The sequence below is a fragment of the Pteronotus mesoamericanus genome, unplaced genomic scaffold (assembly GCF_021234165.1).
Source record: "Pteronotus mesoamericanus isolate MK-2021 breed Mesoamerican mustached bat unplaced genomic scaffold, CSHL_Meso_final scaffold_232, whole genome shotgun sequence".
NCBI classification, from domain to species: Eukaryota; Metazoa; Chordata; class Mammalia; order Chiroptera; family Mormoopidae; genus Pteronotus; species Pteronotus mesoamericanus.
In genome coordinates, this window is record NW_026555311.1 from 15,090,245 (window position 1) to 15,114,577 (window position 24,333).

Genomic DNA, 24,333 nt, shown 5'->3' on the forward strand with positions numbered 1-24,333 from the left:
CTCCGAACCAGCCGGCGGGCGGCTGAGGCGCCCAGGCGGCCTAAGAAGTGCCCGCCCCACGCACTGCCAGAGCTCCCCGCCCTCCCCACCGAGCATGCTCAGTTCCTCCCTCTATTTTTTTTCCGGTGTCAAGCGAATCTGAGCATGAGGGTGGGCCCGCGTTTGCGGAACGGCAGCAGTCGCCGAGGAGGCGCTTGGTGGTGACCTGCTTGGGAGCGGAGGGCGTGCCTTAAGAAGGCAGTGCAGGGAGCTACTGAACCCCGAACTACTACCGTGCGGCTCGTCCCAGGCTTGTTACCCCGATTCTGCCAACCCACACCAGGACAACGGCCCTGTGTTCATGACAGGACAATCAGGCTGCAAAGGCGGGAATTTCCCGAAGGAGAAGACGCCGGGCCGTCTCAGGGGGACGTTCTGAAACGAAGCTGGAATGGACGTCTAGGCTACGAGGCTAACGCCTCTTGGAGACATACTTGGGGACGCCCGTTTTCAGCGTGGCCTGTGGGCCCAATGGAAGGGTGCTTATTATTAGCGGGAATATCGGTGGGACAGTTCAGATTGACCTGGCTGTGGCTAGTTTAAAAACGGAGAGGTCCGAGCCGTGGAGAAGAGGAACCGCCCCAGGATTTCCTCGGGGAATGAGGGGAGTGTGGGGTGTGTGTCGTTTTCCCTTCTAAAGGGGTGCGACCTTCCATTCCCCGGAGGACGCCTGAGTAGCCATTTAACAAGGGTGCCGTCGGCCGTCGGGCTCCACCCTACCGAGATGTACCAGCACCGCCCCACTCACTTTGAACGCAGCAGGAAAACAAAGGTCCTGCCGAGTTGGCTGCGGCCCCGCGGGGTGGACGTGCCGCAGTTTCCTCTATTCGTGGGGCCTCCGATGGCTCCCGGTACCTCCCAGCTGCGGGGAAAACCTGAGCTGAGTGCTCCCTTCCAACTAGTCATGTTCGCGAGGTGGGGTGGATTTCGGGTTCTCTTCCCTGGGAGTGGAGGATGGGGAGAACCTTCCATTTCTCAGCAACGTGGTCTTGCCCAGACACCTGACAGCTGGGGTGAGGAGTCAAATCATGCAGGATAGAGGGGAGCAGTCAGCCGCACAGCCTGTAGGAGGGAGATGCTAAATAGCTGAATCGAGGTTTCTTTTCCCCTTGCAACTCTTACTCTTTCGATCCAATGTTGAGAAAAAGCGCTTTTTACCCTCTTCAGCCTTGGCTCCCTCTTGCTGATAGATCAATTGCTATTTGTATGGCTAATACTACAAGCTCACAAGTCAGAATGGGCCTTGAAATTTGGCTAAGCAGAAAGCAGGTTCTATGTGATTTTTCTAAACACAATCGTTAAAAAAGGATTTGGTAAAACAAGGAAATACAATTTAACTGCAGAAGGCAAAGCTATGAAACTTTTCTGATGCACATGACAATCAGGAACCTCACTGTTGTACTACATTCCTTCCCTTTCTGATATTAAAATGATTTTCTGTTTGCCTCAAAATAATCTTACAGAGTTTAATTAGTTTCCTATGGCTGCCGTAACAAAGTGCCACGAACTGGGTGGCTTAGAACAAGAGGAATGGATTGCCTTGCCGTTGAAAAGGCAGATGGCTGAAATCAGTGTTGGCAGAGCTATGCTCACGCTAAAGGCAGAATGGAAGATCTCTTCTTCCATGCCTCTCCTAGCTTCTGATGGGTCCTTGGCTTGTGATAACATAACTTCAACCTTCATGTGGTGTGTCTATTCAAATTTTCCTTTTTGTAAGGACACCAGTCAGATTAGGGGGCCCCCTGCTCTGGAATGACTTCATCTTTAATTATATCTACGATGATTCCATTTCCAAAATGGTCATATTTTGATGTACTGGTAGGTCCTTAGCATATGAATTTGCAGGGGACATGATTCAACCTCTAACACACACCATTGCAGACTCCAATCCTTTCTCCTCTTCCTAACGCACGCATACTCTACCACGTTCCACGTTCATTTTGGACCTCTCCAGAAGACCACCTGGAGCTTTGTATCGCTGCTCATTTTTTATCCCTCTTTTTCTCTCCTTAACCATCATTAATCTCTCCCAGGTTCTAAGGTTCACTTGTTTCACTTTCCCTGCTACTTTTTTTCTAATTATGTATTACAATACTGTCTAAGAGCATCTCTCTTTAGATTGGATGTATGAATGGAAAATAGCAAACACAGCTGGTATAGTTTTGGCACTGGGGATATAATGACAAATAAGGCAAGAAAAAATTTCTGCCCTTGAGGCTCTACCTGATTAATTTGAATGCCCTTTTTATTCTGCTTGAATCCACAAGCCATCCCCTCAGCCCTTATACCAGATAAAATCACTGGGCTGTCCAGGCATACCGCATACGCTGTGAGTCCCAATGTACTGGTATGTAAGTAACTGTAGTGAAACCTAATACAGTGGTCCCTGCTTATCATCAGGGGATACATTCCAAGACCCCCACTGAATGCCCGAAACCACTAATAGTACCAAATCCTATATATACTATCTATTTTTTCTTTTACATACATATCTATGGTAAAGTTTATAAATTAGGCACAGTAAGAGGTTAGCAATAACTAATAGTAAAATAGAATAATATATTGTAGTAAAACTTATGTACATGAGTGTGATGTGGTCTCTTCCCTTTCTCTGATAACAAACCTGATAACTGAGACAGGCACTAAGTGACTGCCAGGTGGGGAGTGTATACAGTGTGGACATACTGGACAAAGGGGTGATTCACATCCTGGGTAGGATGGCATGAGATTTCATCACACTACTCAGCACAATTTAAAATTTATAAATTGTTTAATTCTGTAATTTCTCATTTAATACTTTTGTACCCTGGTTGCAGGTAATCGAAGCTGCAAAAAGTGAAACTTGAGATAAGGGAGGACTACCGTACTGACTGCTACATGCAGAACTGGACTGAAGGAATGCTTATCTCTTTCACATTCAACATTAGTTTTCCTCCCCTTTCTCCTCCTATTATAGGGATACATAGGAATTATGTTCTCATATCTTTACTTTCTTCATTTTTTTATTCAAAAGTTGCCTGCATGAGTCTTTGCCTAGTTATTTTATCTAAAATTTCAACACTCTTTGCATATCCCCACTTCCATACTTTATTTTTTCCTTAGCACTTTTTACTAAGATATATCTTACTGGATGTCACCCCCATTATATTTAAGTTCCTCAAGGGCAGACATTTTGTCTTGCCTTATTTGTCATTATATCCCCAGTGCTAAAACAATGCTATCACATAGCAAGTGGTCAATAAAAATTTATTGTATGAATGAAAGTCTTTTCTTTTAGAATTTTTATTCTGAAAGAGAGCAAGAATGTTGTTAATATTTTTTATTAGCACCTCACCAAGTAAAATTATTCAATAATATTTTTAACAATGATAACTGCTATGCTGTTTCTGTCTTACACTCTGAGCACTCCAATGGGTGGAGTCTAGTCTTTGCACTTTTATGTACCCATTCACTCAATAGAGATTTACTAAGTGCCTCCTATGGCCCCTACCCTCAAAAATGTTATATATGAGAAAAATTGCTTTGGTAAAACTTACAGTCATTGATCACATAAATAGTTAAAAAATATTCACCTGATGCAAAAGAGTTTTCCAGAAATAAATCTACTGGTACCTGTGTTCCATATTAGGCAATGAGCAGGATTTGATTAGGCCTGCTACAAAATGAAGGATGAAATTCTGGCCCAATGCAAACATTTCCAAATACTATCTAAAAATCTATATTCATAAAGTATCACAGATTTATTTGAGTAAGAGTTATTGTTGAAAATTAGTTTGTGGTTACCCTTGCTTTTGGGGGACAGAGACTGTTGAGGGAAATGTTAGAAAGGATGAGGAAGCATTACATTTTGGCATGGTTTATAACATAACTTACCTTATTGATGCTAGAGGTTAGAAGGTGATTTAAATTCTTTAAAGGAAATGTATTGGGAGGGGCAGAGAGAAGGAAAGTAAAAAGAGAAGAAAGAGAATGTTCTTTAAAAGAATAGTAGAAAACCGATTGCCTCTTACCATATGCTTTGAATATCATTTAAGGGAATCTCAATGGAGTAGTTAACTGAACTTCGCAGTGATTAAAAAAATGATTTGGCAGTGAACAGTCTTCTACTTAAACTCTTTATTTTTAAAAGGTGTCAGTGAGATTAGGCTCCTCCAGGCTGAAGAATTGAAATATCTTAACCCCTGGCTCCCTGTAACCCTGTCTTCCCCCACCTCTTAACTATTTAATATATTAACCATTTTCTAAATCTTATGAAATCTAAAAACTTTTCATAGTCTGTCACTTCAAACTAATGTCTACATATTCCACAGAAATATATACCTAGGTTGTATATATTTTTTAGATGCGATAAAACACTTTACAGGAACCTGCAAGCAATTCATGGGTAGAGTGAGGTATGCATTCCATTCCTTCTGGGGAAAGGAAAAAGGTCATGGGACAAAAGAGGACAAGTACAAGGGGTTAAATCCTGTAGGGCCTCAGAATTGAGGTGAGGTATTGGACATTATCCTGAGGGCAGCAGGGAGTAATTGGGGGGTTTTAAATTTGAAAATGACATAGTTTTTGTTTTAGTAGTGGAAAAGTGGCAAAGAATGAGGTCTAGACTGGAGGCTGGGAGACTGTTAGGGTACTGTTGTAATATTCCAGGCGTGAATTGACCTAAAATAGAAACAGTGAGCATAGAGTGTAAAGGACAGTCTTGAGACATATTAAGGAAGTGGTATTGGCTTGGTGATTGATTAGATGCTGTATAGCATTATTTGTGTTAAATTATATAACAGCACTATGTCACAGGTACGATTATCTCAGCTATATACATTATAAAATGTGTTCAGAGAGGTTAAATAATTTAACTTAGGATCTATCGCTAATTAATAAAGGGAACAAGTAAATTCTAAGCCTTTCTAACTCAAACCCTCATGCAATGATATGTAGATAAATGTGTTGAGGGAAGATATTTTATATTTTTCATGAACTCAACAGACTAAAACATAATGCTGGTGTGTAAAATGTCTTTATTTGAAGCAAGAGTTTCTTGCGTAAGTATTTTTTTTCCTGCTACTCTGAAACTTAAAAGTAGAAAAGATAGAATCTCTGCACCACTGCAATACTTTACTTATGAATATTTAACAAAGCTACTTTTAATTAGGATATAGGCTCAATAATTCTTGAAATAATATCTGACCTATTTTAATTTCAGTTCGCTTTGCCATTCTATTGCATTAAGAGAGGGTTTAAAATCTTGCTAATGCTTCCACAATTCTAAATGACAACATGCAGGAATTTGTTATACATACTTGTATGTTTTTAGACCATTTGATAAGTAAGGGTAAACTGTTTTCTTTCCTCTAAACTTCAAATTTAACTTAGTCCTTAAAGAGCTCATTAGTGAGCTATCAGCTCAGAAAAAAATGAGATCGCAAGATTACGAGCACTTTACTGAGTTTTCTCACCTCATTTTTCTCTTCCACATTTCATTATAATGAGGAAATAATGCCAAAGGAAAATAATAGATGGCTCAAGAACAACACCAAGAGACCTAATAGTTGAGGCTATTATCGGAAGAAGGAAAGAGAGTTCAAGACACAAGAATGCTGAGTCTCATTCCACCTCTAACTCTTTTGGCAGTTAATTTGTCTTTGGGAGCAGTTCACTTTATTTCTGACTCTCGAATTTCTTCTTTGTAAAAATTGTAAGACTATGTCTGTCAAGGGGACAAAGCATGAACTGTCTTTCAAATTTAAGAAATACTCTCTCATTGTGGTTGATTCTAACAGAGACATTTAGTTCTACTACCTAAAGTTATCCCTACCCTCCACCCCACCTACCCACCTATGCACATCCTCACAGATTTGGTAGAGAAATATTCTAAGTCTTAAAACATTTCATTCCTCCTATTCTGATTATTTATGAGAAACTCTCATGTAATACTAACATCTAATACTAACCACAAGAGTTAGGTACTTTACAGATAAGAAAATGGAGAGTCAAAATATTTTAATTAATTTGCCTAATATCACAGGACCAATAAAAAGTAAAGCTGGAATTTGAACCAAGGCTGTTTGATGTCAAAGTCCCTGCTCCTTCCATTTTATCACCTGCCTTACATAAACTCATTTCCTCATCCTTGAGCTCACTTTCATTATGACAATGCATGAGAAAAAGACACCTACATTTTATCTTACCTTCTCCACACTGGCTTCGGATATCTATCTGGTTTGTATCTAAGAATGCTTTCTTTTCAGATGATAGGCAGTTAATCTAGGAATATATGGCAATGGGCTATAATTATACTTTATCTTATGAAACACATTATAAGCATTTTTAAGAATGACCTTTTAGCCTTGATCGGTATGGCTCAGACAGTTGGGTTTCGCTCCACAAAGCAAAGATCACAGGCTCTATTCTCCATTCTTGTCAGGACATGTGCTCCCTCACATCATGTTTCTCTCCCTCTCTTTCTCCCTCTCTTTTCTTCTCTCTAAAAATAAATAAATAAATAAAAATCTTAAAAAAATGGCCTTTTAGATAAAAAATAAAATAATTCAAAAGAGGAATTCTGATTAGATTATCTTCCTTCATTTACAGATCAAATTACCAGTAATTGTCTCTTTCCTATTCTTAGAATTTTTCCTGATCCCCTTGAAGGCTCTACTCTTCTTTTCAGGGTCCTCTTTTGTCTACTTAAAAATTCACCTAAAGCCCTAACGGCTATGGCTCGCTTGGTTGAGCATCCTCCCTCAAAGCGAAAGGTCATGAGTTCGATTCTGGTCAGGGCACATGCCTGGGTTGCAGGTTCAGTCTCCAGACAGGGTGCTTACAAAGAGGCAACCAACTGATGTTTTACATTGATGTTTCTCTCCCTCTTTCTCACTCCCTTCCCCTCTCTCTAAAAGGAAATAAATAAAATCTTTTTAAAAATACACCTAAAACTCCCTTAAGACATATTCTAATTTAGTCTCTTCCAACCATGATTCGTGCTTACATAGGTTTTATAATAAAAACTGGCTTATTCAGACTTCTGAACAGAAAGCCTTCATTAACTAGCATGTCTATTTATTTACAGTTCACCATTAATTAATTCTCATAATGATCCTGAGATTCTGAATTATTAAGAACTGAATAAAGTTTGCTTAATATACTTGTATTGGTTTCCTATGGCTCCTGTAAAAAATTACCAAAAAATTACTGGCTTAAAACGTCATGGATATATATCATACAGTTCTAGTTGTTAGAAGTCCAAAATGGAGCTCACTGGGCTAAACTTAAGGTGTTGGCAGGGCTGAGTCCCTTTCTAGAGATTCTAAAAGAGAATCAGTTTCCTTGCATTTTCTAACATCATTGGCTTGTGTGCCACTTCTAGCCAGCACACTCATACTCTTCTGCCTCTTTCTTTCCTTTACAAGGATCCTCATGGTTATAGGGGGCCCACTGGGATAATCTTTCTATCTTGTGATCTCTAATTTAATCACAAATGCATAATCCCTTTTGCCACGTAAGGTAATATATTCAGTTTCCAGGGACTTGGATATGGACATTTTGGGAGTTGGGGAGAACCATTATTTTACCTATTTCAGTACTCAATTTTAAATTAATTTTGTTCTTTGAAATGTATGAAAATTAGTAAGAACCTATATGTAGAGATGATATATATGTGATATATATATATATATATATATATATATGAGTGTACTTGATACATTTATTAGCTAGTTCTCTAATCGTGCCAGGAAATAGACTTTATTGTTTTATATGTGTGTGTTAATCACTTCATGGATATACATTTTCGTTTTTCTAGATCCACCACCCAGATCCACTTTTTTATTTCCTTTTTCCTTAGCAATAAATCTATATATGTAAGTTTTTAATAAACATCATTAACTTGACTCCATATTCTTAAAGTAATCATCTCTCTAAGGCATTTGGACTTTTGGAACCTGGTTTTCATGGTAAACCAAACAATTCCTGGTTTCCTTGGTGGGACACAATTATAGGAATATGAAAAATTCACTTGGAAATTAGTTGGATAAACAATTGAAAGCGTTTATCACTCTGTTGTTCTCAAGTCAGCAATTCAGATATTAATTCTAAGATGCTATTTTTCATGTAATCATTCATTCATTCAACAAATGCTTATTACTATCCTGCTATAATCTAATTCTTGGGGATATAATGGTAAACAATAAAGACTTGTTCCTTCATTGACACATTTGAGTAAGGAGGACAAACAAGCAAATTAAACAAACAAACATAAAGATGTGATAAGTACTGTGAAGTAAGCAGGTAAGGAGTTGGGGCAGACAAAAATGGCAGTGGGGAAGTAACTTTATGTAACATTGTATGGGAAGGCCACCCATGGAACATGATAACTAATAATGTGACACCTAAAACTAAGAAGCAAATCATGCACAAGGCCATAGGGGTATCTTTTCAGGCAGAGGGAGGTACAAGTGCAAAGGTCTTGAGGCAGGAGAATTGTGGCAATGTTTTAGGAAATGAAAGAAGGCCAGAGTAACTGAAGCCTAGTAAGCAGGGGCGAATGCCAAAAAATGAAGTTGCGGAGGTAGCAAAAAGTCAGATGAAGTAAAATTTAGGGTGATAAACTCTCTGTGTTATTCCAGAAGTTAGAACCAAATGGGATATAGGACTCAGGAGTCAGATTAGATGGAGATCAAAATAGCAGCCATATCACTGATTCTGCTTATTGGAGAATACAGTAAAATGGGCTTCCTATTACTTCCCCGCTGTCATCATCCTGAATAAATTTACTTCCCTTGCTGACCCACGCAGGCTGAATTGCAGGCTTTCCCAGAGGGGAAGCTATTTACTAAAGGGCAAAAGGGAATTAAGCCATTCTGAAAGAAAGAACCCAAGAAGTCTCTGAGCCACACATTCTCAGTTCCTGTTGTTACCCATCTCACCAGTGAGATAAATTCCCTCTTTCTCTTAGGAGAAAAAAGGGGTACTAAGGGATGAGAGTGGCAGGGACAGTTGCTGGGAAAAACCAGGAATATTTCCACCATTTTCTTCCTGCAGAGAGAAAGTTCTCTCCTCCCTATGGAATGTATGGAGGAGGGGACGAAAATTACCCTTGTACCATGGTATGAGTCTCAATTTCACTTTAAGTTCAAATAAGAAGCAGTGAAAGGTCTTCAGCAGTGGAGTTATGTAGATTGATTTACAATTTGGAAAGATCACTTTTTTCCCCACTGTGAAGTCAAGTGGAAATAAGGAGAGTTGGTGACGAGAGACCTGTGAGATCTGAGAGAGATGATATGGCTCACACCAGGATAGGTGTAGTGGGTAAGGAGAAAAGTAAGAGGATTTAGAAGACTAGAGGTTAAAAGATTAGACTTGCTGATGAATTAGTTTTAAGGGAGAGAGTCAAGGAGGAACTAAAGTCTAAGTGATTACAGCTAACTAAGTCTGAGATTTCTGGTTTACGTGACTGGATTGTTGGTGGTGTCATATATTCAAATGAGAAAAACTGGGAGAGAAACAAGATGGCAACATAATTATATTCCTTGGGTTTGGCAACAAGAATATTGTTGATTCTATAAGAATAATTTTTATGAATATTGGGAAGCAAAGCAAGAGTTAGAGTTTGAAGATGGACCAATAGGTGATTGCTTGTGTACATTGGCATAATAAAACAAAATACGGGATTTTAATAGATTTTATGTTTTACACTGCAGTGAATGATCATTGATGATGCAAAATGAACAGAACGATGGAAGGTACTAAACCTTTGGAAAGGCAAGAGGAGATGGGACACAGAGCTCTCATGGGGTGATGGGCCTGAAAGACAGACTCCTGAAGTGAATCTCTGTAACAGTGGTAAAGGTACAGACAGGCGGGTTAGTAGATTTGATGGCAGGAAGATGGAGAATCTCCACTGAATAAATTCTATTTTATTTATGAAGCATGAGGGAGGTCAGGGGAGATAAGCAATTTGAGGACAGAAGAGATAGCACTAAGTAGTTGTGTCCAAAATGAAGAATGCAAACCTAATGCAGAAATTTAGTATTGTTAGGAGTGTTGAATGTCCATGTGAGGTCTGTAATTATCAATGAAAAATATGTCAGGCTGGTTGTGTTATTTTCTTCAGTGCTACTTATTGGAGATTCTAATGTGTTAAAAAAAAAAAGGTTGCTGTAGAGTTAATAGCATGTATGAGCTAAAAGGATATTTGAAATTTATTTTTTTGAGCTGATTCAATTTAAAAGTTCCAGTGTTCAATCATGGGAACAGGTGGCTGAAGAGGAGTAGAGGGAAAATTAAGAAGCCAAGGAACTGGAAGGAAGGTTATAGGTTGAGTTGTCCACATAGATGTTGAAATCAAGAGCATGATGACAAAAGTCCAGGTGGAGTATGAGCCAAGGGTCAAGTTATCTGCGAGTAAAGAGGAATGGCCAAGAGATCAGCAGATGGCAGAAAAATGATTTAGAGATGGATAGAGCCAGATGGCATGAGCTTCAAGGGAGCAGAGGTCTCTGCAGGAGGACAGTGGGAAACAAGGACAATACCTACTCTAGCTACTGGCCCTACAGTAGGTGGAGTGTGAGGAGGAAAGCAGATGTCACTTGAGAAGACTCTAGGGTAAAATGTGCTCAACTGGAACATTAGTTTTCAATCCAAAGACGAAAGGGAAGGTTACCAGAAGATTGAGAAAGTAACAGAGGGTTTTGTTGTGGATTGCTGCTTAATAAACCACACCAAACACAGGGGCTTAAAATAATGCTTTGTTATCTCTCAAGATACTGTAGGTTGACTGGGCCTGGCTGGGTGATTCTTCTGATTCACATGATGTTGGATGGGGCTGAAGTCCCCTGGAGCTTTGATTTATTTGGAAATTCCAAGTTGGCTCTTTTGCATGTCTGGTACCTTAATGGAGATGACTGAAAAGCTGGCCTCAGCAGGATGCCTAGGCCTGTCTGTCTGTCTGCTCTCTCTCTCTCTCTCTCTCTCTCTCTCTCTCTCTGTCTTTTTCTTATCCCTGGGTCTCTCCCTCTCCTCCTGAACTTTCCAGAGTGTAAATGGACTTGTAATATGGCAGTTCAGGGCTCCCAAAAGCACAAAAATAAAAGCTGCTGGAACTTCTTGAGAACCAGCTTTACCTCACTTCTGTCATATTCTATTGATTAAAGTAAGTCACAAGGCCAGTTCAGATTCAAGAGACAGGACCCACAATGATGTCACATCAGGAGATGTGATCCATTGGGATACATCAATGAGATTAGCTACCACAGGAAGTTGTTGATCTGGACCCAGACCTTTTAGAGGGCAGAGTAGAAAGATTGAGATGGGAGAGGGATTCAGTCAGAATAGATTACAGAGCAGTATGAGAATGGAAGACCAGGTTGTAACAGATGATGGAATGACTTGTGCTTTCAATGATGACTGAGGTAATAGGAATCTGAGACATGATGCAACTAGTGCTACTAAAGCAATGATCTCCAGATTTCATTTTGATTATGTACCTCAAATTTTTAAAAAATCTTACTGAATTTATTGGGGTGACTTTGGTTCACAAAACCATACAGGTTTCAAGCATACAACTCAACAAAGCATCATCACACACTGCATCATGCACCCATTGCCCAAAGCAAAGTTGCTTTCCATTCCCATTTATCCCCACTTTGCCCACCTCCACTACCCCAATCCCCATTTTCCTCAGGCAATCCCCACACCATTGTCCATGTCCATGGGTCATGCATGCATCTATGTTCTTTGGCTAATTCCTTCATCTTCTTTAATCTAGTCCCATCCCAGCTCCCCTCTGACAGCTGTCAGTCTGTTCCATATACCCATGGCTCTGTTTCTATTTTGTTCATCATCAAACTAAAATTTTTTAAACATTCTTCATACATTATAATTATATATTATTAATTATATATAATAATGTTCTGTGATAATATATATTTTGTAGAACAAACATAAAATAGATATTAAGAATGACAAAATTAAGAAGATTAAATAATAGTTTTCATATTAGTTTATTCTGTTTATCAATGGTTCAATAACCTTTTTGCCTTTCTGGTGAGTGCAATTTGGTTGACAATGCTTCATCAGTTTAAAAATTTTTGGTTTAGAGGAACTCAGTGAGGCCTACTCCAAGACACATCATAATTAATATGGCAAATATCAAAGACAAACAGAGAGTCCTAAAGGAAACAAGGGAGAAACAGGTAGTAACATGTAAGGGAGCCCCAATACAGCTAGCAGCTGACTTCTCAACAGAAACACTGCAAGCCAGAAGGGAATGGCAAGAAATATTCCAAGTCATAAAAATCAAAGGCCTGCACCCAAGACTGCTCTACCCAGCAAGGCTTTCAATTCAAATGAAAGACGAAATAAGGATTTTCCCAGACAAAAGACGGCTGAAAGAATACACCTCCACCAAACCAACACTGCAAAATATGTTAAAGGGACTGCTTTAAGATGAAGAAAAAGAGTCTATGAATACCCAGTTCCCTTCACAGTCACTAATACTTGATATTACCAATATTTTTAACACTTATTAATATTATTGTGACAATGATGTGTTCTTTTAATTGTTACTTTATTATTTGTTGAAATTAAACCTGTTTTTGTGTATTTCTTGCCTATTTCTATTATTTTTTAAAAAAATTTCAAATGACTTTTTGGTATTCTTTATCCATTTATCAATTAAAGGTTTGTAGAGTTTTTTCCTCTAAAAAATAACAACTATTAACTCTTTTTTAGATGTGTGGCAAATACTTTTCCATTCTATTATTTGTCCTTTAACTTTTTTATATGTATATTACTACATAGTCTTAAATGTTTAATATAGTCATATTGTCAATATTTTACATTATAGCTTCTGGGTTTCAATATTTTACTTCAGGGTAAGAAAAATATTAGTTCGCATTATCTCCTAAAACTCCTTAGAGTTTACATATTGATTTTTAACTCACCTGAATATTTTTTGTATAATGTGTGAAATAGGGCTCTATGTTTGTTTTATTTCAAGGAATAGTGGTCCATGCACCTTATTTGTTGAATAAGCCGTATTTTCCCTATTGACTTGAAATATCAACTTAATCATATATTACATTGTTAGACAGATATATACTGTGTTTCTAGAATGCTCATTTTATTTCATTGCTCTACATGATTATTTCTGTGCTGGTGTCATATTGTTTTCATTGCTGAGAATTTATAATGGATTTAAACCTTTTAATATTTTATAATTGACTTGGGCATTAAAAAAATAAATAAATCTCCATTTAAAAAAGAAAGAAAGAAAGAAAGAAAGAAGGAAAGAAAGAAAGAAAGAAAGAAAGAAAGAAAGAAAGAAAGAAAGAAAGAAAGAAAGAAAGAAAGAAAGAAAGATTCATTCTACCTTTTGTGACAACATGGCTGGAACTGGAGTATATTATGCTAAGTGAAATCAGCCAGTTGGTGAAAGACAAATACCATATGATCTCACCTATAAGTGGAATCTATTCAACAAAATAAACTAACGAACAAAATAAACCACAGGCATGTAAACATGGAGCAGACTGAAAGTGACCAGAGGGGATAGAGAAGGAGGACAATGGTAGAAATGGTAGAAATAGGACAATGGGGGAAGGAGTTAGACAAAGAACATGTATGAATGACCCATGGACATGGACAACAGAGTGGGAACTGACTGTGGGAGTGGGGGATGGGGGTGGGGTGGGCGGAGGGGGGTAAAGGAGGAAAAATTAAGACAACTGTAAGAATAAACATAACAAAATAATTAAAAAATGGGCTTTTACAGTAAAAAAAATTCTTGGTTTAATACCTTGTGATATAGTAGCTTAGAGGTCTGATTCTAAGTTCAGTTTTTTTCCCATGTTGGTTTTAAAGGCTGTCTTAGCTGAAAGAGCTATCTCACAAAAATAAGTATATCCAGGTGAAAGAAGTGCACCATTAGCTGTGCTTGCAAAATCATGGTACTAATTTTTTACCCCCATCCCCAATTATGCAAAAAGATTTGTTGAAATTCAGCTAGCAAATATATATAACCTCCTATATCAGTCATTCTAGCAAACTAATCAGAAGTTATTGCATTTTTGAATTTTTAAGAAATAGATTCAAATGACTCATTGAAACTACTCATTTGAATGATTTTTAAGACAGTTTTAAAAACTATTTCTAAGATTTTTAAGTGTGCAGATATTAAGAGTTTCACAATGAAATTGTTTTCAGCAACAAAATTATATAACAATGGACCATTTCCAAGTGTTTATTTTAAATTTGGAAATGCTCTCTCTGTAGCACAAATGTCATTTCAGCAGCAATTACTTTCTCTTTTATTATTAAAAATGTTACCTTTACCTTGAGGAAACTGATTGAGTATTTTTTTCCAAGAAATACCTCACAGTCATTTGTATTCATAGAAAAGTTCAGCAAATTGGAAACACTTGTCAAGTTATTTTTACAGGTAAGTGTTACTCAGCTTTTAGTTGGATAATCCTTGCTACAGAAAATTACTCTGTAGTAAAAATGATTTTCATGGTAAACTGTTGCTTCATTACAAACTAATAGAAAGACTCCATTATTATTTTAAAGATCTTATTTTATAAAAATTAGCCATATTGACACCATGACTGTGGCACAGTATAATACATAGAAAGGAAATGAATGCCTCGATGCCCACCACAACTTCTATGTATTTGACTTATGGGACAAGTGAGGACAGCAGTGTCAGTTAGTACATTAGTATTAGAAAAGCATAAATCCCTCCATATTTCATTATTAGGCATATTAATATGTGTCAAGTCTAATATTTTATTCTTGTTCCCCATTGTATTGTATAACCCACTTTGGAAACCATATTCTTTCAGTAGAATGAAGAGGATGGACACTTGGTCCAATATAAGACAGTCAAACAGTGACTTTGGGGTGACTGCTCTTCTTGGCAACACTTGCTGTAGTGGCGGCTTCATGCTGAAAAGTCTCAGGGCAATTTTTAAGCACCGACTATATGCAGACAATAATTATAATACATCGGAAGGAAGGAATTGGGGAGGAGAGAGAAGGATGAAGAGATTGACAGTTTATTTTTTTGCCCAAAAAATTTCTAACCTCAAAATCAGAGAGAATAAAAACTGTTAGTGTTTGACAGGACCTTTAGATGATAGATCTGATCTATCATGGAAGCTATTCCTTCAGCCAGGAATGCTCTTCCCTTAGATATTTACATAACTGCTTTTTTCTTGTCCTTCAGGTCACAGCTCAAGTATCTCAGAGGAACTCAGTTGCCTGACTTCAGCAATGTACGCAAACAAACAAGATCTAAAGGGATTGAACTCTATCACATCATTATTTGGTATTTTCTTGTTTTATTCATTTGTTTGTTTTCTCTGTACAAGAATGTAACAAGAATGAGTACAAGGATTTTGTCTTTCTTGCTAACTGGCACTGTTAGAACAGTGTCTAGCATACTTTTCTTTTAAACATTAATTTAGTCCAGTGGACAATAGAGCTTTGAAGGTACAATATCATGAGCCTCATTAAAAACGTCCCATATGTAATGTTATTTAATGGGAGGAGGGGGTATATCCAGCAACAGCTGTTTGGTAATGGGTAAGATATCTAATGAAACAGGTGTTTTCTAAAGAATCTGAATAAATTTTAAATTTCTGGTTTAAGTAATGAATAAATAGGCTCAAGGAGCTTTTCTGAGAATGTGCTTTGCTGGTGACAGTGATAGGCTATGGGAGATAAGGATATGTGACAGTGATAAGATATAGGTATTGGGGACCATTTTGTGTGGTATTGGGAGCTGTAGTCCCATGTGACATAGGCTTTGAAAAGGACCTATAAGCCTTGACTTGAAAACTAGGAATACTAGAGGCAAGCATGACCCGATACTGACACCAAGAGTACCCTGGGAGACCTGGCCTAAAGAATGCAATACAATTACTGAAGCTTGCTCTGTCACTCACTGCCCCAATAAGGAAAAACCAGATATTTAACTGCACAGCAGGGAGAAACTTCCTGAGCCCCATCTGATTCCCGCGTTTTTGACAGACCCTGATCTGAAATATTTATAGCCTTTTGATATGGATTGATAAGGTTTGCGTGCATGCTGTATACCCCTGCACACATTGTTCTCAATAAAAGCCATTTCAGAGAAGGGCTCGGGGTATTTTCCGCTAGAGGGAATCGCCACCCCCTTTTCCTGACAAATTGTATCTGGTACAATTTATTTCCTCATCCGTGGTGGCTGGGAAGACTCTGCAGGACAGAGCCTCCCTCATAGAGGAGATAATATTATAAAAGAATACCAACTCATTTGTCCAGATGATTATAGTACGAAGGATGGGGAGAACTGGACACAGAGACAGTATTAAAAATTATAGGAAAAATACATATTAGAGGTGGACAGAATCCAAATCAATAGCATAAACAGAGATCAGTTATTATAAAACATGATTCTTGCCTTCGAAGAAATTTACAAAAAAAAAGGAGGAAGCAAATGTTTACACAGTTCAATGTAATCCAGTTTTCTTGAATTCATCTTATGTACACCTTCAGGCCAGAGCACTCAGTTTTAGCCCTTAAATAAATTCAACTTGTGAAAGTATTGCTTTGTAATATAGATTTAATGAGAAAACAGAGGACGGAGTCCTATGGCAAAACAGCCTCACACTGCTCTTTCTGCAAACTTTCTCTTATAATTATCTATTCCTTTCTCAGAGTCTCCTCAGCAACCTTTCTAAGCCACCTTGCTCAGTTCCCTTTTTTCCTCTCCTTCTCTAGCCAACTTGCATAAGAGTATCAGCAAACCAAAATCTAAGTGTGAGTCAAACTATGACCACCTATTGTTCCTTACATGCATTTGGGATGACAGGCGTAGGAGTGTGCATGAAAAGAATGACTCAACTCTATGTCACAGATAGATTTGGAAAATGAAAAGTAATCCAAAATTATTAGAGTTTAAGTTTCACAGTAGGGTTTAGTTGGAAATAAATCAGAAAAGGTAGCTCAGGGTATGATTGGCCTTGAATGTTGCTCCAAACATTTTGTAGTTCCATCTTGAAGATTCTTGAACAGAGTTTTCTCATGATCAGGTTGTTATTGTAATAAGATAAGCCAGGGAACAGTACAGCGGATGGATTAGAGAAATAGTCATCTGAAGACAGGAGCGCAGATTGCAACTATTTTAAAGTTATCCAATGGTAAGGATATAAAATAGAATAATGGAAATGACATTGAAGAAACAATTTCTAAATGCATTTAAAACTTACGAATCTTCAGAATTTTAAATTATGTGACAAGTAGTTGATTGAGAGGGTTCCTTTGTTTTTAGCTTTGAAAATCACTTGGAGAGTGATGCAGTTAACTGAGTTAGGGAATGTAAACAATGAATATTTGCTATTTTTGGATGCATTTTATAATTTGTGTTTGCAGGCAGAGATAATGATTTAGGTGTCAAAGGAAATTTAGTTTGTTAAACGAGACAAATGTGAGTAGTAAAGCAACATACCAAAATCATTTGGAAATGCAGGTGTGAGGTTTAAAGGCAAGGTCAAAGCGAGGGGGAATTAGCTGTACAGAAGGATGATGAAAGCTGTGGAAGCAGAATAATATGCATGAGCAAGTGTAGAGCTGGAATAAAATAATGCTAAGAACATGTACATAAGAAAGTATTATTTTAAAGGTATTTGTGGGAAAATAGGAGCAGAGAAATAGATTGAGAAATAGGACTGTAGATAAAAAGGAGACTATTGATTTTGAAAAAGTGGGGACAATGTGAGAACTTAGGAAAAAGAATTAAGATAATATACAAGTGGGTGTGGAATTCTTATATACAATAGCTTTTTAATCACAAAGTTTAACTACCTATAAATTCGTACTATAAATTGTTCTCAGTTGTAAGCCCGGATTATAATGAAGTGGGGAGCAAGGGGAAGGTGATAAGGGAGTGGATTAAGGGAGAAGCTGTCACTGTGGCATTGAGCTAGAAAGAATCCTCTTCCCAGGGCCTTTTCGTACAAGTCTAAAAATGTAGATTAGATCTCTTAGCTTTCTCCACATATTCTTGATTGGAAGTCAACAAACTTTTTCTGTAAAGTGCCAGATAGTCAATATTTTAGGCACTTTGTGGGCCATACCATCTCTGTCCCAACTACTTAAATTTGCCATTGTAGAGCTAAAGTAGCCATAGATACTACATGAAAAAATGGGCACAGCTGTGTTACCATAAAATTTTACTAACAAAAACAGATGAGGAGCTGAATCCGGTCCATAAGCTAATGTGTTCTGACCCCTGATCCTGATCAATCAATGCTTGTAAAATTAATATCTGGTTAGGTCGGGTATGTTTGAATGTAAATCTCCTACAGAATTAATTCAGTTTTGTCCTGGTAAAAGTCATTTTTGTTTTCAGATTTTAAACTAGGTGTGGTAAAATCAATCTGATGATCATTGAAGATCCAAAAAATGAGATGATATTTTTAAACCAGCAAGGACACTTCTGGTTTTTTGTGTTTTTTTTGTTTTTGTTTTTGTTTTTTTTTTTTTGAGATAAAGACCATACGATGAACTGAATAGCCACAGGACTTTTGATGTTCTTTGGAATCTTTATAACTTCATGCTGTTTTTGTAGCTCCTTAATTATTTCTTTACTCTCCAATTTAATAAATCAACATATATTAGCAAATAGATCAATCCCAGTGATATGTTTTAGTTTCAAGACAATTATCCAACTTATTTGTTGTGTAAATCCACAATTTGCTTACATGAAAATTAATTACTATTATTAAATAGGCTCAAAACACTCAAAATGGGTTACTGTTACTTTTTTACTATTCAACCAAAATTTTCTGTATGCTTATTCAGTTATGTTCTTTCCTTTAGTCCTAGTTAAAAATTCAATATGTATTCATTCTTTCATTCATTGAAATCTCATTGAGTTCTGTGTGTCGAGAAGAATGCAATATTCTGGGAATACAAAAATAATTCTGCTCCAACTCTGCCCTTGACATGCTCTCTGTCAAGGGCTAACAGAGCTTCCAGAGGGGACTACTAGTCAATAGTGTCAAACGTGGCATAAAGGCTAACCTTGAGAAAAGAACAGAGGCCATTGGATTTAGCAGTATAAAATCAGAGAGAGTAGTTTAAGTAGGGCATCAGTGGGTTCTTCAAACTTTTACCTATGCTACCATGCTCAGATTCCCAACAATACAGCCTAAGGGCAGAGTTTTTGTTTCTCAACAGAGGTTATTTGATGACATTTCTCTATTTTCCAGGTGGGTTAGACTTCCCAGCTATTATCAGTTGGGATTCTTAGTTATAAACAATAAAACCAGCTCTGTACATATCAGCAGAAAAGAATTTTAGTAAAGGATATAAGATACCTCTCGGAATCTCTGGAAAAGAGAATCCATTTTGGCAGCTGTGCAAATACAAACTAAGCCTGAAGCCAAGCTAGTCCTATAAAGATACCACTGCACAGACACTACATCTTTTTTTTAAGACCTCATTTTTCTAGAAAAGTTTTAGGTTTACAACAAAATTGAGAGGAAGGTAAGGAAATCCCTCATTTATCCTTCCCCACACATGCAAAATCTCACCCATTATCAACATCACTCACTAGAATAGTATGTTTTTTAACCAAGGATGGACCTACACTGTTACATCATAATCACTGAAAGTCCATATTTTAAAATAGGATTCACTCTTGGTTTTGTAAATTCTGTGGGCTTATACAAATGTATAAAATATACTCTTGAATGATAGTTTAGAAATAAAATTTCAGGTGTATTAAATACAATTACTTTCCCGCAGTGCGTTGAAGCTTTTAGTTTATTGCATTCTGTTGCCTGTTATTTTTGAGGAGAGTATAATGTATGAAGACATATATCCATTATTATAAAATCATGCAGAATATTTTTTATTACTCTAGTCCTTTGTGCTCTGCATGATCGACTCCATCCCTCTGACTTCCAACAATCACTGAGCTTTCTATTGTCTTTATATTTTTACCTTTTCATACTATTGCAGCTATACAATATATAGTCTTTTCCAATTGTTTTCTTTCACTTAGTAATATGCATTTAAGGTCCTCTGTGTCTTTTCATGGCTTGACAGCTCATGTATTTTTGGTGCTGAATAATATTCTATTGTCCAGATGTACCACAACTTATCCATTTAACAACTGAAAGACATCTTTGTTGCTTCCAAGATTTGGCAACTATGAGTAAAGATGCTATAAACATCCATGTGTAGGTTTTTGTGTGGACATAAGTTTTTAACTCCTTTGGGTAAATACCAAGGAGCCTAATAGCTGGATCATATGGAAGAATATGTATAGCTTTGTAAGAAGTCACCACAGTTCCAAAAGTCTCCCAAAGTGGCTGTATGACTTTGCATTCACACTGGCAATGTATGAGAGTTCCTGTTGTTCCACATCCCGTCCAGCATTTGTTGTTGTCAGTGTTTTGGATTTTGGCCATCCTTATATTTATGTAATAGTAACTCATTATTTTACTTTGAAATTTCCTAATGACATGATGTGGAACATATTTTCATATATATATTTTGCCATATGTATATTTTCTTTGGTGAGGTGTCCAGGGTTTGGCCAATATTTTAGTCAGGTTTTTTGTTTCCTTGTTTTAGTTTTAAATTTATATATATTTTGAACAACAGCTTTCTTTTTAAAAATCAGATGTACCTTTTGCAAATAGTTTCTCCCAGTCTGTGATTTATATTTTATCCTCTTGATTTGTTTATTTTTTCAAATATTATATTGCTAAAATACCTGTCTTTGATTAGTGTTTGCATAAGACATTAGATATCTTTATATTTTATTTCCAACTATTTTGTGTGGTCTTTTAGTTTAGTATCTTGTTAGCAATATAAAGCAGGATTTTGTTGTTTTATCCAACCTGAATAGTAATGTCAAATAATCTCATTTATTGGTATATCTCCACTAATTTTTATCATCTTATTTTATCTTTTATACCTATCTTTTTTAGTTGTTTTAAAAACTTTATTCTACCTTCCCTTAGTTCATCAGTTTTTTATTCTCCACTTTTTTTTGGGCCTACTAAGTCATTTACTACTAATATATTCTCTCTTTTAGTTGTAATTCTTACTTTTTCAGCATAATACTTGAATATACATTTTTCTTACAGATTCCAAGTTATTTAGTGTTTCTATTCTTCCCCAAATATAAAAATGATCTTAGCAGGCTTTAATCTTCCATTTTTTATACTCTTCAATCTTACGATTGTTTGAATTTTTAAAATACAAAAGTAGTGAGGCATTTTTTTACAGGCAGTACTAATTAAAGTTTAAATTAATTTTTAACACACCATTAAAAATTTCATATATTCCTGGTTTTATTTTACTTATTGCTGAAAGACTTCCTTTATTTATTCTTTTAGTAAGAATCCATAAGTAGTAAATTCTCTGATTCTGTATATCTGAAAACATAATTATTTTGTTTCTCTCCTGAATGATTGTTCAACTGGATATAAAATTTCAGGTTAACAGCTATTTCTCCTCAATATATAAATTTTTAAAAAGTTAATAAATAAATAAGTTAATAAATAAAAGTTATTTATTGCCTTCTGTGGCCTATTATCTAGAAGAGGCCTGCTATAGGTTAAAATGTGTTCTTTTTCTCTTTGGCAGCTTTTAATATTATTCTTTATTCTTTTTTTTTTAAATCTTCACCTGAGTAAACTTTCTTCATTGCTTTTAGAGAGAGAGGATGGGAGAAGGAAAAACATCAATGTGAGAGAGAAACATTGATTGGTTGCCTCCCACATGCGCTTGGACCGGGGATTGAACCCACAACTTAGGTATGTGCCCTGACTGGGAATCAAACCCTCAACCTTTTGGCTACCAGATGACACTCCAGCCAGCTGAACCACACCAGCCAGGGCTCTCTATTCTTTTTTAAAACTCAGGTTTATTGAGGTATATTTTATATACAGTAAAATTTACTCTTTTTATGTATACAGCTTAACAATATAGAACACTTCCATTAACCCAAAACATTCTCTCATGGTCCTTGTTATTCAGTTTCCCCGCCCCCCCGTCTCCAATATCTGATGATGATCTGATTGTTGTCTCCATTGATTTTTCAGAATGCTATATAAATGAAATCATACAGAATTTTGCATTTGATTTTTATCATTACTGTGATAATTTGAAGATTTAATTATGTTGCTGCATGTATTAGTACTTTGTGTCTTTTTATTGCTGACTGGTCTTCCATTCACTATTCATCAGTTGATAAATATTTGAATTGTTTCCACTTTGGGGGGCTATTATAAATAGATCTTCAATAAACATTGTTCTACAGAAATTGGTGCAGACATATGTTTTTGTTTCTCTTAGGTCAATATTCAGGAATGTGATTGCTGGTTCTTTTGAAAAGTGTTTATTTCACTTTATAAGAAATTGCCAATGTATTTTCCAAAGTGGTTGTCTAATTTTATATCCCTACCCACAATAGGAGAATTCTAGTTGTTCTTTGCACTTTAGCCATTCTAGTAGTGTGTAGTTGGTTGTATCTCATTATATTTTTACTCTTTATTCTTATTGTGATATAGATTCATTCAGGTATACCCAGTATAAATTTATTTTCATTTTTTCTACCTAACGTTTACAGTATTCTTATTCTGAACACTTATGTCTGTCTTGAGTTTGGAAGTTTCTCAGCTATTTTTTCAAGAGTTGTTTCTCTGCCATTTCCTCTGTTATCTTCTGTTAGAATACTTATTGGATACATATTAAAGCTTCTACTGCCTGATCTCTCTTTTTAAAGAAATAATAACTCTTAACTCCTCTATCTCTTTCTTTTTAAGTAAATTTCTTTATCCCTAATTCTATTTTTGGGAAAATTTCTCAATATTATCTTTTAGTGTGCTATTTCTCTCTCCATATACATTATATCGTATCTAGAGCTTTATTCCATTTATTGAGTTTGAAAATCTCCATAGCTTTGCCTTTAATTTTTACAAGTTCTGTGATGCTCATATTTATTTGTTTTTTCTTTTATTTTTCTCTCCTTTTGTATTACATGTTTTATTTTGTTTTTTTAAAGAAACTATGCCTTCCTTTATGTCAGTGAACTTGCTAAACATTTACTTTAATATCTTTGTTAGGCTGTCTCTAAATTAATTTTATCTGGGATGGATAGATTCCTCTGTTGATTTTATTGCTACTGTTCTTGTGCACACACACAAACGTATGTACTTTGGAATTTTACTCTGTGTATCTCTCTCACTCTCTTTACCTCTGTGCTCATCTGTGTTTGTCTGGTGGCTGTGTGATTCCCTTTCCCAGATCTCCAGGCCACAATCAAATTTTACATTAGTTTGGAGTCCTTGCTTCATGTTGATTTGGCAATATTGCAAATTCGTTCTGCAATAACAGAACTAATGACTTGCTTTTCTTCATAGTCAAGGAGTTGTCTGTTTTCTCTGCCTAGACCTAAAGCTCCACATATGCTATGGTCAGAACAGTAGATACAACCATGTTTTTCCCTTTTCCTTTTAGGAGGTGAGTTACACTTTAGGAGCTAGCTTTGATCAGTGATGTGGTTTCAGTCCTCTATCTTGTATGGCATAGTTTTTTGTCCCTGTTAGCCTTTAGAAACCAAACTCCATCCACCAATGCTTAGTTTTTGACTTAGGGCCCAGCAGAGCTTGTGGCATTTCTCTTCTGATTCTCTTACATCAAGATTTATCTTATGTTTGAATTTCTTTGTTTATGTATATTACTGATTCACTCTGGTGCTGAATGGGTACATAAAAGCCTAAATTTACAGTGTTTTCTTGACTGTAAATCTCTCCATACTCTTTAAAACCTAACACTTCATACTTGCTCTACATTAGAAAGAGATATGGTGAGAAAGACAGTGCACACAGAAATGAAGCAGGAGATAGCATAGGAAGAACTCTGAGACTGTGCTGCTGATGCTGGCCTCAGGCTAGCATCCTGGTTGCCAGGCAACGCCTTTTGGCACTTAGGTAGGATAGATAGTAAACCAAGACAGGAAGGAGGAGGGAGACATGTCTCACCCACTAACTCAGCAGTCCCGAGCCTGCTTCGATAAGATTGCCAGGAGTTCCAAACAACACAAGCAAAGATAGCACAGGAGATGGGGAAAGTCCTGAGACTGGGCTTTTATAAGCTTCCGTGACAATCTTACTAAGATTGCCAGGTGTCCTGAACATCCCAAGTCCTAGAAGGTGGGAGGGAAGTCCTTGAAATTCTATGTACCATTTTCACTATCTGGGAATGAGCCCTCACACATACCTACGTTTGGGTAGT

The 24,333-nt window shown here is 36.7% G+C and overlaps 1 pseudogene; it reads left to right on the forward strand.

Moving 5' to 3' along the window:
• Positions 1-763: 763 nt before the first annotated feature.
• LOC129085251 (UDP-glucuronosyltransferase 2B31-like) overlaps positions 764-24,333 on the forward strand; it is an 89,235-nt pseudogene continuing 65,665 nt past the window's right edge.